General features: G+C 66.9%; 2 protein-coding genes across 5 annotated transcripts in view; one reads left to right on the forward strand and one right to left on the reverse strand.

Annotated features, from left to right (window-relative positions):
- Window positions 1-7,831, reverse strand: part of FLRT1 (fibronectin leucine rich transmembrane protein 1) — a 61,971-nt gene extending 54,140 nt beyond the window's left edge. The window contains exon 1 of the mRNA XM_059710288.1: window positions 7,467-7,831. The gene's annotated coding sequence lies outside the window, so the exon portion shown is untranslated. The remainder of the gene's footprint in view (window positions 1-7,466) is intronic.
- MACROD1 (mono-ADP ribosylhydrolase 1) overlaps window positions 1-12,296 on the forward strand; it is a 128,998-nt gene that overhangs the window by 90,040 nt on the left and 26,662 nt on the right. The window lies entirely within an intron of this gene.

The following is a 12,296-nucleotide window of genomic DNA, read 5'->3' on the forward strand; positions in this document are numbered from 1 at the left end:
AGCCCATTTCCCATCTGTGCAGGCGGTGACGAAGGCCGTGCCCCACAGCGCCACTGTGACGTCAGGCGGGGGTTGGGGGGGGCTGTGTCCCCGTTCCCGCCTGGGGGTGAAGGGGGAGCCAGGTCTCTGTGTGTGTAAAGGGCCGTGATAAGGTTGCGCCAACACAGATGCCGTGAGCATTAAACGAGACGTGTCCGTGAAGCCCACGGTGAGACCCCGGTAAACCGGGCTAACGCTGTGGTTAGCTCTGAATTCCTCCCTCCCCCAGGGGCTGGGTCTCTTCCTGTTTTACAGCGTCCAGGGGTGCGGGGGCCTGAATAGCCTCAGAGCTGGCCACTGTGGGGAGTGGGGCCCCTGTCATCCCACCCAGCAACCGTTCCCCCACCCATCCGAGACCCCAGGAGCCATCTCTCAACTCTGCACCCTCAGGACACAGGGAGGTTGCCACCGCCCCCCCACCCACCCACCCATGCCAAGGTCAGGGCAGCAAGAGCCACACCCCCGCCCCAGCCCACACAGGGTCGGCTAAGCGGAGCTCCAGGAGGCCCTTGGCTGCAGGTCTGGGTCTGGGGCCTCTGAGTGTCAGGGCCCCCGCCACCCTCGAGCCCCCGGAGGGCGCAGCCTTCACCTCCCTATCCCCTCCTCCCTGGCCACGGCCGCCCCAGCTGCCCCTCACAGAGCCTTGCCCCCCCCCCCCCCGACCTGGGGGATGCTGTGCCCCACTCACGCCGCCCCGGGAAGGGCCCGCTGCCGCAGGAGCCGAGGACAGAATGGCATTTCCCTCCCCTGCACTCTTCGCCCCTTTCCCTCCGCAAATAAATTATCAACGTGCCCAGGTCCCGGCGGAGGGGAGCACATCGCGGGGAACAATGAAAAAGCTTTTAATAGGATCCCAGGCTGCAGCCGCTCGCTCGCGGCCTAATGGAGATTGCGCCGTGACCGCAGGCTGCTCGCGCCCTCCTGGGCCCTCGGCTGCCCGAGCTCTGCTGGGGGCACCAGCGGGCAGCCAGGCCCAGCTGGGCCACCTGCTGACGTCACGGCAGCATCTGGGCCTGGAGAGAAATGCCATGCCCGCCACCCAGACTGGCACCCTCAGCCCAGCACGGGGGGGGGGGACAGGAGCTCTGCCTCTCGACAGCCCAATCCTGGGGGACACTCAGGCTCTGAGTCCCAGAGCCACGGTGCTGCTGGGCCCTTAGGCCTGGTGGGCCAACCCTTGGCCCGTATAGTGGGGAAACCGAGGCACAGAGAGCCCCGCTGTGACTGGGGGGCAGGGGGTGTGGTCTGTCTCCCTGGGACAGGTGGGCACTCGGTGTGGGGTGCAGCCTCCGTGAGGGCTCCCCAAAGCCCCCACTCTGTTCCATGGCAGCCCCCCTTCTGCTGGCTCCAGGCAGGTGGCCTGCGGAGTGCCCAGCTGGCTGCTCAGCTCCCTCTCTGGGGTCAGAGGTTAGGCTGCAGGGCTGACCACGGCCAGGCTCCCTGGGCTGGTCCAGGGCTTGGGGAGGGGGCTTCTCACTCCTCGTACCACCCCCTCCCCAGAGCGGGGCCTAGGGAGAGCGAGCAGGCAATGGCTCTGTCTGGAGGGGCGGGACGCACACTGGAAGGGTTAGGGGTGAGCCAGTGTGCACGAAAGTGCATGTGAGTGTGCGAGGGGTGTCAGCACGAGGCACCTGTGTCCCTGTCCTGACCTGGCCCTGCTCCGGGCCTGGCCCAGCTCAGGCAGCTTCTCCGAGAGAGTGAGTCTACCCCCCACCGTGGCCCGCGCTGACCCCGCCCACCCTGTGCTCTAACGGGACGGCCCCTCAGGGCCACGGCAAACTCCCGGGACCCTGGGAGTCCAAGCAGCCAGATTTCCTGAGCCAGAAGCAGCCCCTCAAGTCTGCCTACCGAGGGGCATGTGTGAATCAAGGTCACCCCAGAAGAGCCAGCAGGCGGCTGCTGGGCAGGGCGGTCCAGAGCGCAGGGGGGCGTGTCCCCGGAGGGCAGCTCAGTCCATCCGACTCCATCCCCAGGAGTCCCAGCTATGGCCGCCCGCGCCCGCTCCTGAGCGATTGTTCAGTGGTGGCTTCACCCTTCCTTCCTGAGAGGAGAGGGGGGGAGAAGGAGGGAGCACCTGCGGGTGCCGGCCCCACCCCAGGCCCCGGGGAAGCTCCGGGGATAAGACAGACCGGCCTCTGCCCTCGGCGGAGCCTCTGACCCCTGTCAGCAGCCCTGCCCCCACTCAGGACCAGCCAGGGGTTCCCCACCCCCACCCCGAGCGGCCCTGGGTGCCCCCCGGCCCCTGAAAACTCAGCTCTCCCTCTTCTCCCTCCACCAGGCAGCCCTGGCAAAGCCCGCCAGTGCCCGTGCCCAGCGGCACCGCAAGGACCTTTCCCAGGCATTTCCCAGGCCTCGCAGGGGGTGAGGAGTGGCGGGCGGCAGGGGACAAATCGACAAAAGCAATTTGCTTGTGTAGATAAATGCCACCTCCTCTCCAAAGTCAGCCCCCTCCTCTCTCTCTCTCTCTCTCTCTCTCTCTCTCTCTCTCTCTCTCTCTCTCTCTCGTTTGCTAAATCTGTTGTAATCTGGTGCCAAGGATGAATCCAGGCAGAAGGAGGGAAGGGGAGCGAGGAGGCGGCTCCAGAGCTGCTCCTCAGGGTCAGAGCAGGCAGAGCAGCGGGACCAGCGCCTCAGCGACCCCGTCTAATCCCGGTTTTAATTAAGCACTAAGCCGTCCACGGCCCAGCCTGCCGCTGCCTCCCTGCCAGGCTGCCTCCTGAGCACGGCCGGCAGCACCTGGCCCGGCGGCCGGATGCCTGGGTCCTGCCCTCTGCCTGGGAGGCAGTGTCCCCTAGTGGTTAGCTGGGCCCCGTACAGCTGGGTCCTGGTGCCTCCGCTCCCTTCTTTTCCCAGCACCACCCTCTCTGTCCAGTGCCCAGTCTCCGCACTGGGGACAGCGGGAGCCAGGAGAGGGCTTCTGCGGCTGCCCCGTCACCAACCACCCAAATACTCTCACTCCTGGCCCTTCCAGTGCTGGCTCAGCCTGTCCACGCAGTGGGTACACAGCTCTCAGGAACAGGGGAGCCCCGCACCCTTTGAAGGGTCACCGGGAGGACGGGGCAGATGGTGCGCGAGGCAGGCCCAGGGTCCAGAGAAGGAGGTGGACTGGCCAGCAGAGACCAAGGAGACAGACCACCAGCTCTGTGCAGACCCGCCTCTCACACCCGCCTAGTGTCCGCAGGCAGCCCCTCCTGGTTCTGTCCGCCAGGCCCCTACTCTGTCCCTTCTTTCACCATCTCCTGCCCCAGCTTCACGTCTTGGCTCAAGCACCCCCTTCCCTGACCCCAGCGCCCAGCGCCCAGCAGGCTCCCCCGTCGCCCAACCTCACAGGCTGCCTTCCCACCTTCAGAGCCCAAGGCTCCATCGGGGGAAGGGGTATCCGATTGCTGCCTGACCCCCATTCCCACCGAACGCTCCCTGAGGGCAAGACGTAAGGCTGCTTTGTCTCCCCCTTTCCTCCCAGAGCCCGGCACCGAGCCCGGCCCCGCAGCCCACACGCAACACCCATCTCACGAGCGAATGGATGGACAGACGGACGAATGAATGAATGAGCAGGAAAGGAGGGCAGAAGGGAGGGAGGGAACGATAGAAGAGCCAGGGGTGCTGAGCAGGGCGCCTGTGGGCCACCCTCCCAGCCGAAGTAATGCCGGTCTCCAACCTCCCACCCCCACTTGCCCCTTCTCCCACACTCGCTGGCCCTGGCCCTGCGGGGTGTGGGGCAGCACACAGTCTGCAAGCCCCACAGCGGGGGGGGGGGGGGGGGGTAAAACCGGGGCTGCAGCAAATCCAGCAAACAACTCCCACAAGGTGAGCTGAGGCCCCAGATGCTGACATCATCTGCAGAGCTGCTGACCCCGGGGAGGGCCTGGCTGGGGGCCGCCGCAGCGTAAACAGGCACAGCAGCGGGCACAGCCTGCGGAACAGGCCCGTCCTCCAGCCCCCCCCCCCCCCAGCTGCCCTCAAAGAATGCAGGCCAGCAGGGGGTGGAGGGGAGCATGGTCAGGGCACCCTAGGGTCATGCTTACCCCACCCCCCTCCAGCCATCGGTCCGTGCCCCTCACTCCAGCCTTGAGGACAGAATGCAGCTGCCTCGTGCCCTGGCACAAACAGGAGCAGGCCTGAACTTTGTCTCGAGGAAAAGAACCCAGGTTCTGGGAAGAGGACCCCCCCAAAACCCACACAGCGGATTGTGCATCCAGGGCAGCACACAGGCCTTAGGCCTGAGCCATCTCCACCCTCCCAGAGCCCTGGCAGCCTCTCCTGATGGTGAGCACCCTGGGGCCACCCCCACTCACCCCTCTACCAGCACTGAGAACCTCCGGCCACACCCACGCCCACCCCTCAAGCCCTTCCCTGTCCAGACACTTACGGCCCATCCCATGAGGTGCCCCCACCCCCGCCTGTTGACAATGCCTCACTCCTGCACATTCCCACCGTCACTGGGGCCAGGTCTGGGCCAGCAGGCGGGTGCCATCCCCCTGGGCTTTGGTGACGGGTGGGGGCCGAGCCAGTCCTTCCTGCCACTCCAAGGCCAGCATGAGCCAGGGGTGGGGACCAAAGGCAGCCCACACTGCCAGGCAGAAACTCTGCCAGATCTTCTTAGGCATCATCTCCTATGGGTACCCCCAAGATGGGCACTGCCCCACTTTATGGATGAAGATGTCAAGGCCCCATGAGATCCATTCATTCAAAGCCAGCAGGCCAGGCAGAGACACCCTCCCCAGGAACCACAGGTCCTAGCACCCTGAGGCCAGACCCCCCGCCCCCCCCACAGCCCCAGACAGGCCCATCTCAGAGATCAGGCCTTTCTCAGCCCTGACTCCAAGGCAGCCTGGCCGGCTGGGGAGGCAACTGCCAGCAGGTCCCCAACTTCCAGAGACACACAGTGGGGCCACCACACTGCAGGACAGGCCTTTCCCTGCTCACCGCCACTCCTCAGCCATCTCATCTGCCCCTCCCCGGGCTGAGACAAGCTGCCCCCCGAGGCCCGGAGCCTGCCAAGCATGCCGCACCCAGCTCCCTGCCTCCCCGCCTCTGTCCCACCTGACTGCGCAGAGGGGGCTGTGCCCCCCAGGCCCCGGGGCCTCACCCTTCCCTGCACCAGGCCAGCTGCTCTTGACATCGGCCACCGCGCTGGGCCTCGGCGGCCGGTCTGCGGGTCCCAGCCTGCCTCTCTCTCCCTCGACACCCACCATCTCAGGGCCACCTGAGTTCCGATCCGTCACTCAGCTGACTTGGGAGCGAGCACAGACACCACCTGCCCATCTTCCGCGCCCTGCCCTCCCATACTCGGGTGCCCACGCATCCTCACGGCCACTACATCCCCCTGTGCAGGCCAGGAAGCGGGGTCCCCAGAGGTAGCAGACCTGGGGTCGCCCAGCAGTGACCCAGCTCAGCCACCAGGCCTCAGTTTGCAGAGCTAGGTCTCTCCGGCTAACGGCCTCCCATGGAGCCCTGGCAGCAGGTGGCTGGATGGGTGGCAGCACCCCGCCCACCGCCTCCTCACAAACAAGCTGGGGGCTCCCAGGGGCTTTCACTAGGAGGCTCCCGGGAGGCGCGAGGAGGTGCCGCAAGGGAGGGCGCCACTGCTGGTGGCCAGCGTCACGTCAGGATTCTGACCACCCCCAACCCCTGTCCTCGGGGACCCCTTCAGCCAGGAGGGGGCATCTGTCCACCTCACCCCACGTTATACTGCAGTCCTGACCCCGCCCCCTCCACATACAGCCTCAGGAGGTGGATACCGGCAACTCCATTTCACCAACAAGGGAAACTGAGGCTCAGGGGGGTGGAGGGACTTGGACCCAGGAAGGTGGAGCGAGGGCACACTGTCCTGCAGGCGCTGGCAGTCCTGGGCGTGCCTGGTTTCAACACACGCTGGGGAGGCTTCTTATAGAGGCGCCCAGTCGTCCGGTCACTGTCTGTGTGAGGTCACAGGGCTGGGCCCATCCACAGCCCCCCACACACCCCTGTGCCCTCCTCTCTCCTGCTCTCAGACCTGCCCGTGGCTGGCCCTTCAGTCGGGATGTGGCTGAAGGGCCCCGCAGAGCCCCCTCGCTGCCCACCCTGCTGGGCAGCACCCTCCCGGGCACGGGCCCTGGCAGCTCAGGCCATTTCCATTTTAAACCCGAGGAAGCCCTGAGCAGTCGCCCACGGAGGGAGCCGGAGCGGCACCAGCTGACAGGTGATGTTTGCGCCTCTCCTCTCTGGGGGCTGGCAGGGAGAGATGCACTTGGCTTTCACTCCGGAAACCTGAGCCTGGAGCCCCTGAGCGTGGCCACCTTCCCCACGGCTGGGCAGAGAGGGGCATGCCCCCGCCCACTTCCCTGTGCCAGTGGAATCCAGCACCCTGCCCGGCTTGGTGCCCCCACACAGGCCAACTCCTAAGCCCCCTGGGGAGGGGCCGGCAGGGGCGGGTCTCCATCCTCCCCGAGGGCTCAGGTCCAGGGTGGGGCAGGGCTGGACTCAGCGTCCCCCTCTGCCCCCAGCCAGGCCTTTATTCCTATCAGGGCTCTGGCTGGGGCTGCAGGGGCCTGGCGCATCCCACCCAGCTGGGCTGTATTATCTCAAAACCACACACCGGGAGCCTTGCAGCCCTCAGGGCACCTGGACGCCTGGGGCTGCTCCCTGATGCCTCCAGCTCCTCAGGAACTTTCTCCACGGAGACCTCCGATCAGCCAGGCTCCCTGCAGCTGGGGGCGGCTCTCCAGCCTCCTTCCCTCGGCCTCTAGTCCCCGGAGGAGGGGCGTGTGCCTGGCCTCGAGCTCGGGTGGGGGGCTGGCTGCCCTGGGACGCAAGCACATCAGTCCCACGGCTCCAGCCCAGGTGCACCGCCCCAGCCCCGGCCGCACAGGCCACAGTCCACGGCGCGCACGGGAGGGAAGTTGGAGCTGCTTATGCCCCCCTTGAAGTCGTTTTAAAAATAAAACCTCGTTCCAGCCGTGACTCACGCAGTTGGTGGGGACCGGAACGCCGCGCCTGGGCCGGCCGGCTGCCTCTCTCCAGGCTCCCCAAACCCTCCGGTTTCTGGGTGCGAGGCCGGAACTGTAACCAACCGGCCCAACCTGGCACCCCACGGCGGGCCAGGCCGCCCCCTGGGGGCGCAGCGAGGGGCTCGGGCTGGGGTTCCGTCCGGGCCCCCGCCCTTTCCAACCTCAGCTCTGGAGAGTGGAGCCGCCGACCGCGCACCCGCACCTCCCCGCGCACCCCGCACCTCCCCGCGGCTGGGCCAGCTCCGCCGGCGCTCGGCTGTCGACTCGGCGACCCCCGCCCCAAATCCCAAAGGCGGAGCGCCCCCCCCCCCTGGCGCCGGGTCCGAACCGGGCAGCCCGCCCCCGCGGCGCCCCGCGCACTCCCAGCCCCCGCCCCACTGGCCCCGGCGCCCCGTCCCGCTCGCGGCCCCGGCCCCCGCCCCGCGGATCCTTCCTTACCTGCGCAGCGGCCGGGGAGGCGGGTCTCCTCGGGAAACTTTGCGGCGACGGCTGGAGCCTCAGGGGTTATTCCAAGGAGCGGGAGGGACCCGGAGCGGGCAGGCGCCCGCGGAGCCCGGGAGAGGAGCCCCCGGCGAGCGGAGCGCAGCGTCGGGCCCGGGGCGAGGGGCGCGCAGCGGCGCATCTGCCCGGCTCGGGCGCCCGGAGGAGCGGCGGGGCTGTGCGCGGGGATGCGCCCGGGGCGGGGGCGGGCGCCCGGGCGGGTGCGCTCGGCGGGGTGAGGGCCAGCAGCGGTGCCTGCGCGAGCGGCGGCGGCGAGCAGGGCGCGGGGAACCAGGCTGGGCGGCCGCCTCTCCCCTCGCGGCGGCGGCGGCGGCGGCGGGGGCCGTGCGTGCAGGCGCGGAGCCGGGAGGGAGGGGAGGGAGGGGAGGAAGCGGTGCGGGGGGCGGGGAAGGCGGGGAGGAGGCGACGGGGGCGGGGGCGCCGCGCTGCGCACTGGCCGGCGGGACCCGGCGCGGGAGGCTGCGCGGCCGCGCGGGGACTCGGGCCCAGCCCGCGAGAACCGGCCTCCGCGGCCTCCTACCCCTGCCCTCCGGCGAAAATGGCTGGGAGGCGGGAGGAGGAGGTTGGGGAGCCGGGCTCCCGGGGCGAGGAGGGAGGTTCCCAGAGCCAGCCTCCAGCGCGGGGGCGGGGGGGGGGGTGAGGGGGGGCAGACAGGGGCTCTCACGCTCACAGCCTGCCCTCACACCCTCCTCTCTGCACCCACTCATTCATTCATCCTTCCAGCCATCTAGCCATTCATTCATTCATCCGTCCACCCATGCATTCATTCACTAACGTACCCACGCGAGGGTTACCCCTTCCTCCCTGCCTGGCGCCCTTCCCCACGCGGACCCCTCACCTGCACTGGCTCTAAGCGCCCAGGCCTCCTTGTGCGGTGCCCTCCCCGCCCCCACTGCCCCCCAGCCCTGCCAGGTCAGATCCCAGCCCCGCACCTACCCCCCCAAAGCCCACTGTGACCTTGAGCGTTACCTAACCTCTCCAAGCCTCGGCGTCCTCTGTTGAGAAATGGGGGCATGAGCCACCTGCCTCGGAGCGTTGAAGGAGACCTGACCAGGAGGTGGCTGGGCAGAGCTGGGCACACATTAGGGACTGGGGAAATGTCTGCACCTGCTGTGTGGGGTCTGGAGTTGGGGGTGGGCCAAACATCCCCCCACTTAGCCAGGAGCCTGCGTGCTCCTGACAATCTCTGGGACAGGAGGGGGCTCTCTGTTGAGCCTGAGCCCCGTCATCCCATCCTGCCCTCCTTTTCCCTGGAGTTGAGTCCCTGCCTCTGCCTAGAGCTCCCCCTTCTCCTGGCCCCACTGCTTGCAGGTCAACACCCAGACTCCCCACAATCTGGCTGGGACCCCTCTCCCCAGAACCACCCCAGGCCTGTGTCAGGGGCTGCCAGGGGCCCAGCACACGCTGCTCTCTGCTGTCCTCCAGGGCCTGGCCAAGCCACCCCTGCCCTGTGGGAGGGGACTCTCAGGTCCCTGGAGGGAGAGACACTGCCCCCCTCACCCCTGTACTTCCCCACCCCTCCTGCCCCCGGCCCTGGGGCACAGTGAGGCCTTCCGTGCCTGTGGCTGTCACCTCTGTTCTCACTCCGTCCTCACCTTTCCCTTCCCATTTACCTCCCCTTCGTTCCCCTTCTGCTCCCCATTTCTACTCAATTCACCAAACAGCCATTTTTTCCTCCCAATTTTTATTTATTGCCCAAACATTATACCAATAAGAAAGGAAAGAAAAATCACCCACAATGCCGCTGCCCTGTGGCGTCCACAGCCCTTGTTGCCCTGCGCCCTTCCAGGCTTGTCCTGCGCTGTCAGCTGTAATTTTCACAGAGCTGTGCTTTCCGTTCCGCCTGCCCAGACCCCCAGATGGACGCGGGGCCCTCAGGCTCCGTCGTCCCTCCCTCGTGGCCCCTGGCATGTTGCTCAGGAAATATGTGCGTGTCTTCCTCCTCGTCCAACTGCATCCTTTCCATCCCTGCCGCCCACATCCCAAGCGCAGAGCCGGCCCAGGGCGCACTCCGCCCGAGGTGGAACGGAGGGTGTGCATGTAGCTCTAGCGGGGGCTCTTCAATACCCAGATATCATCTTCCGAATCGTGTTCTTAATGGCACGATATTCCCTCGAGCTGATGCACCGTAACTCGCTCGGCTGTGCCCAGTTCACAGAGCATCTGTGGAGGTCCGCTGTGTCTGAGCACCTTGGGGGACACCGCAGACCAAAAGTGAATCAGGGCCTGCTCCATCCAGTCCTGGCAAAGCAGGAAATCCAGCGAGGGGCCTGGCACCCACACAGCTGGGGCGCGCTGAAACCGACCTCTTCACCCCCAGGCACCAGGGCCAGCTTCCCAGGGAGGGGCTCCTGAGCCAGGTCTTGGAGGGTCACGGGGTATGCGCTGTGACTGACAGAACCTGTGGTTTGGAGAGAGGAGCTTGGGGGGTGGGGGGGGTGAAGATGAGGGGATTGGCAGCAGCCAGGCCAGGTGTGCAGGGCCTTGAGCAAGCCTGGGGAGTCTGGCCTTTCTCGCGGAAGGACAGGGTGCCAGGGAGGGAGTGTAAGCACAGCCGGGGCACCGTCAGCTATGAGACTCAGAAAGTTACTTGTTCATCCAACAAGCGCTTGCTGAGCGCCTGTGTGCACCAGGAAGCAGGGAGGTTGGTGGGGCCCTGGGCCAGGACCTGAGCTCGCCTCTGTCTTCGAACTCGGCACTCCAGGTGCTCTCAGCCCAGGCGGCAGTCACCGGGGGCCACGTGTGGCTTCGACCGGGGCTGGACCAGCCCGGCTCCCCTGCTCCCGGGGCGGCCGTCACCCGGCGGTGCCCAGCAGCTAGGCGTGGCCGGCCCTACCACCGACAGCCAAGGTCACCCGGACCCTGCCCCCAGCACCCGCTTCCCCATCTGCCTACTCTCTCTGCAGGCCCCTGGCCTGGATTCTGCTCGCCACCTCCCCACTTACCCGCTGGGGACCCCGGCACTGTCCTAGCCTCTAGCCTTGCTGCTCCTCAGTTTTCTTATCTCCATGAGCCTCGCAGACATCCTGGGGCTGGTGTGACAGTCCCTGAGGTTCCAAGAGGCAAGTGCACTGTGAAGTGCTGTAAGGGACAACACGGCTCACCGTTAGTAGATTGTTGTCAACCAAGGTGGTGGCCCTGGGTGGGCCTGTGCTGGGGGGCGGGGGGCAGGAGCACCTCATCTCTGCCCTCCAAGATCCCAGGGTCCTCTGGGTCTGGGGATACCTGAGGGGGCCCCCAGGGAGGTGTCCATGAACCATGGCACGTGGCCTGTGGGCAGGCTGGCTGTGCACACCTGCTGGGCACGCCTGTCAGGCATACCAGCCCTCACCAGGACGTCCATCCGAGCAGCTTCCCCACCCCACCTGACTGACCCTTTCCATCCTGCACCCAGAGGCGGGGCTCCTCCCCAGAGCAAGGGTCAGGGTGCAGGAGCTGCGGGTGGACCCCAGCGCAAATCTCTGGGGAAGCAGGGAACTAGACCCTCAGCCCAGGAAGATGCCCAGAGAAGGGAGTGGACACAGCAGGGACCACAGCCAGGCAGGATGAAGCCAGCGACTCCTGAGCTGGGGGCAGTGGGACCACCGAAGGGTTGGCCTGGGCCTTGGGCCTGGGGAAGCTGCTGGCCAGGGAGGGAGCACTCCTGCTTCAGCCGCAGTGCTCCCCGCCACCGGCCTCTGGGCACACTCCTGCCCCGGGCACTGACACAGGGGTCCCGCTTCCCTCCGCCAAGAGGTCCAGCCAACTCCTGCTCACCCCTTAATCCCGGGCTTACCCATCCTGTCCTCCCTGAACCCCACTTTCCCAAGGAGGCCCCCTTGCTCTCTGCTCCCTCAGGCCTCTCCTCGGCAGCTCTCCGCTCAGTCTGTGATCACATGTGACTTGTGGGCTACATTTTCCACCCACTGGACGACGTTTTCGCATTGCTGAGAGCGGCCGTGGCTGGTACGTTCTCCCCTGCACCCCACCCCTGAGGTCCGCAAAACAGTGGCGAAGCCTGGAACTGACAGAGCCCGTGTTTTGTTGGCGTCCATCTCTCCCAGCACCCCGAGGGCACAGCCAGAGCCCCTGGGTCCCTTCGTGTCCCCAGCACCTGCCATAGGCCCGTGTGTGGCCAGAGCAGTCCGGCCCTGCTGGGCGTTGGAGAGAACAGCCCTGCCTTCGCGGTGACAGCTGCTCCCAACTGGAACTGCCCTGAGATGGTGTTCCGGCCCGGGCAGGGCAGGGCAGGGCAGGGCGTGGTCCGGGTGTGTGCGGGCGACACGGGGAGTGAAGCCAGAGAGGTCCAACCCGGGCCTGGGCCGAGGCAGGACTGTGCCCCCGGGGGCCAGGGTTCCGAGCCAGCCCCCTCCCTGGCGGGACAGAGACTTGTCTCTGATGGGCCCTCCTGTCTGTTGGGAACCTCCTCTTCTCCCCACAAATGACATCACCCCCGCCCCCCTCCCATCTCTGCCAGACCCGGGGCTGCCTCTCACTCACTCCTTCCCTCACCCACTCGCTCCCGGGCCATTATTCCCAGCAGAGCTAATGCTTTCTCTGGGGACTGGCTGTCACTCACCTGGTACACATTCCAAGTTCAGGAACAGAGGTGTGAACTGTGCACAGGGGGCAGGCCAGGCGGAGGGGTGGGCGGTGAGCGGCTCCGGGCAGAGGGTGGTGGAGATGGAAGCAGAGGGGAGGCCAGACGTGCAAGCCTGATCAGGAAGGAAGTTGGGAGGACAAAGAGAGGGCACATGCCCAAGATGTTGGGGAGCCGCAGGGCAGGGT

Source organism: Myotis daubentonii, chromosome 9 (genome assembly GCF_963259705.1).
Source record: "Myotis daubentonii chromosome 9, mMyoDau2.1, whole genome shotgun sequence".
Taxonomy (NCBI): domain Eukaryota; kingdom Metazoa; phylum Chordata; class Mammalia; order Chiroptera; family Vespertilionidae; genus Myotis; species Myotis daubentonii.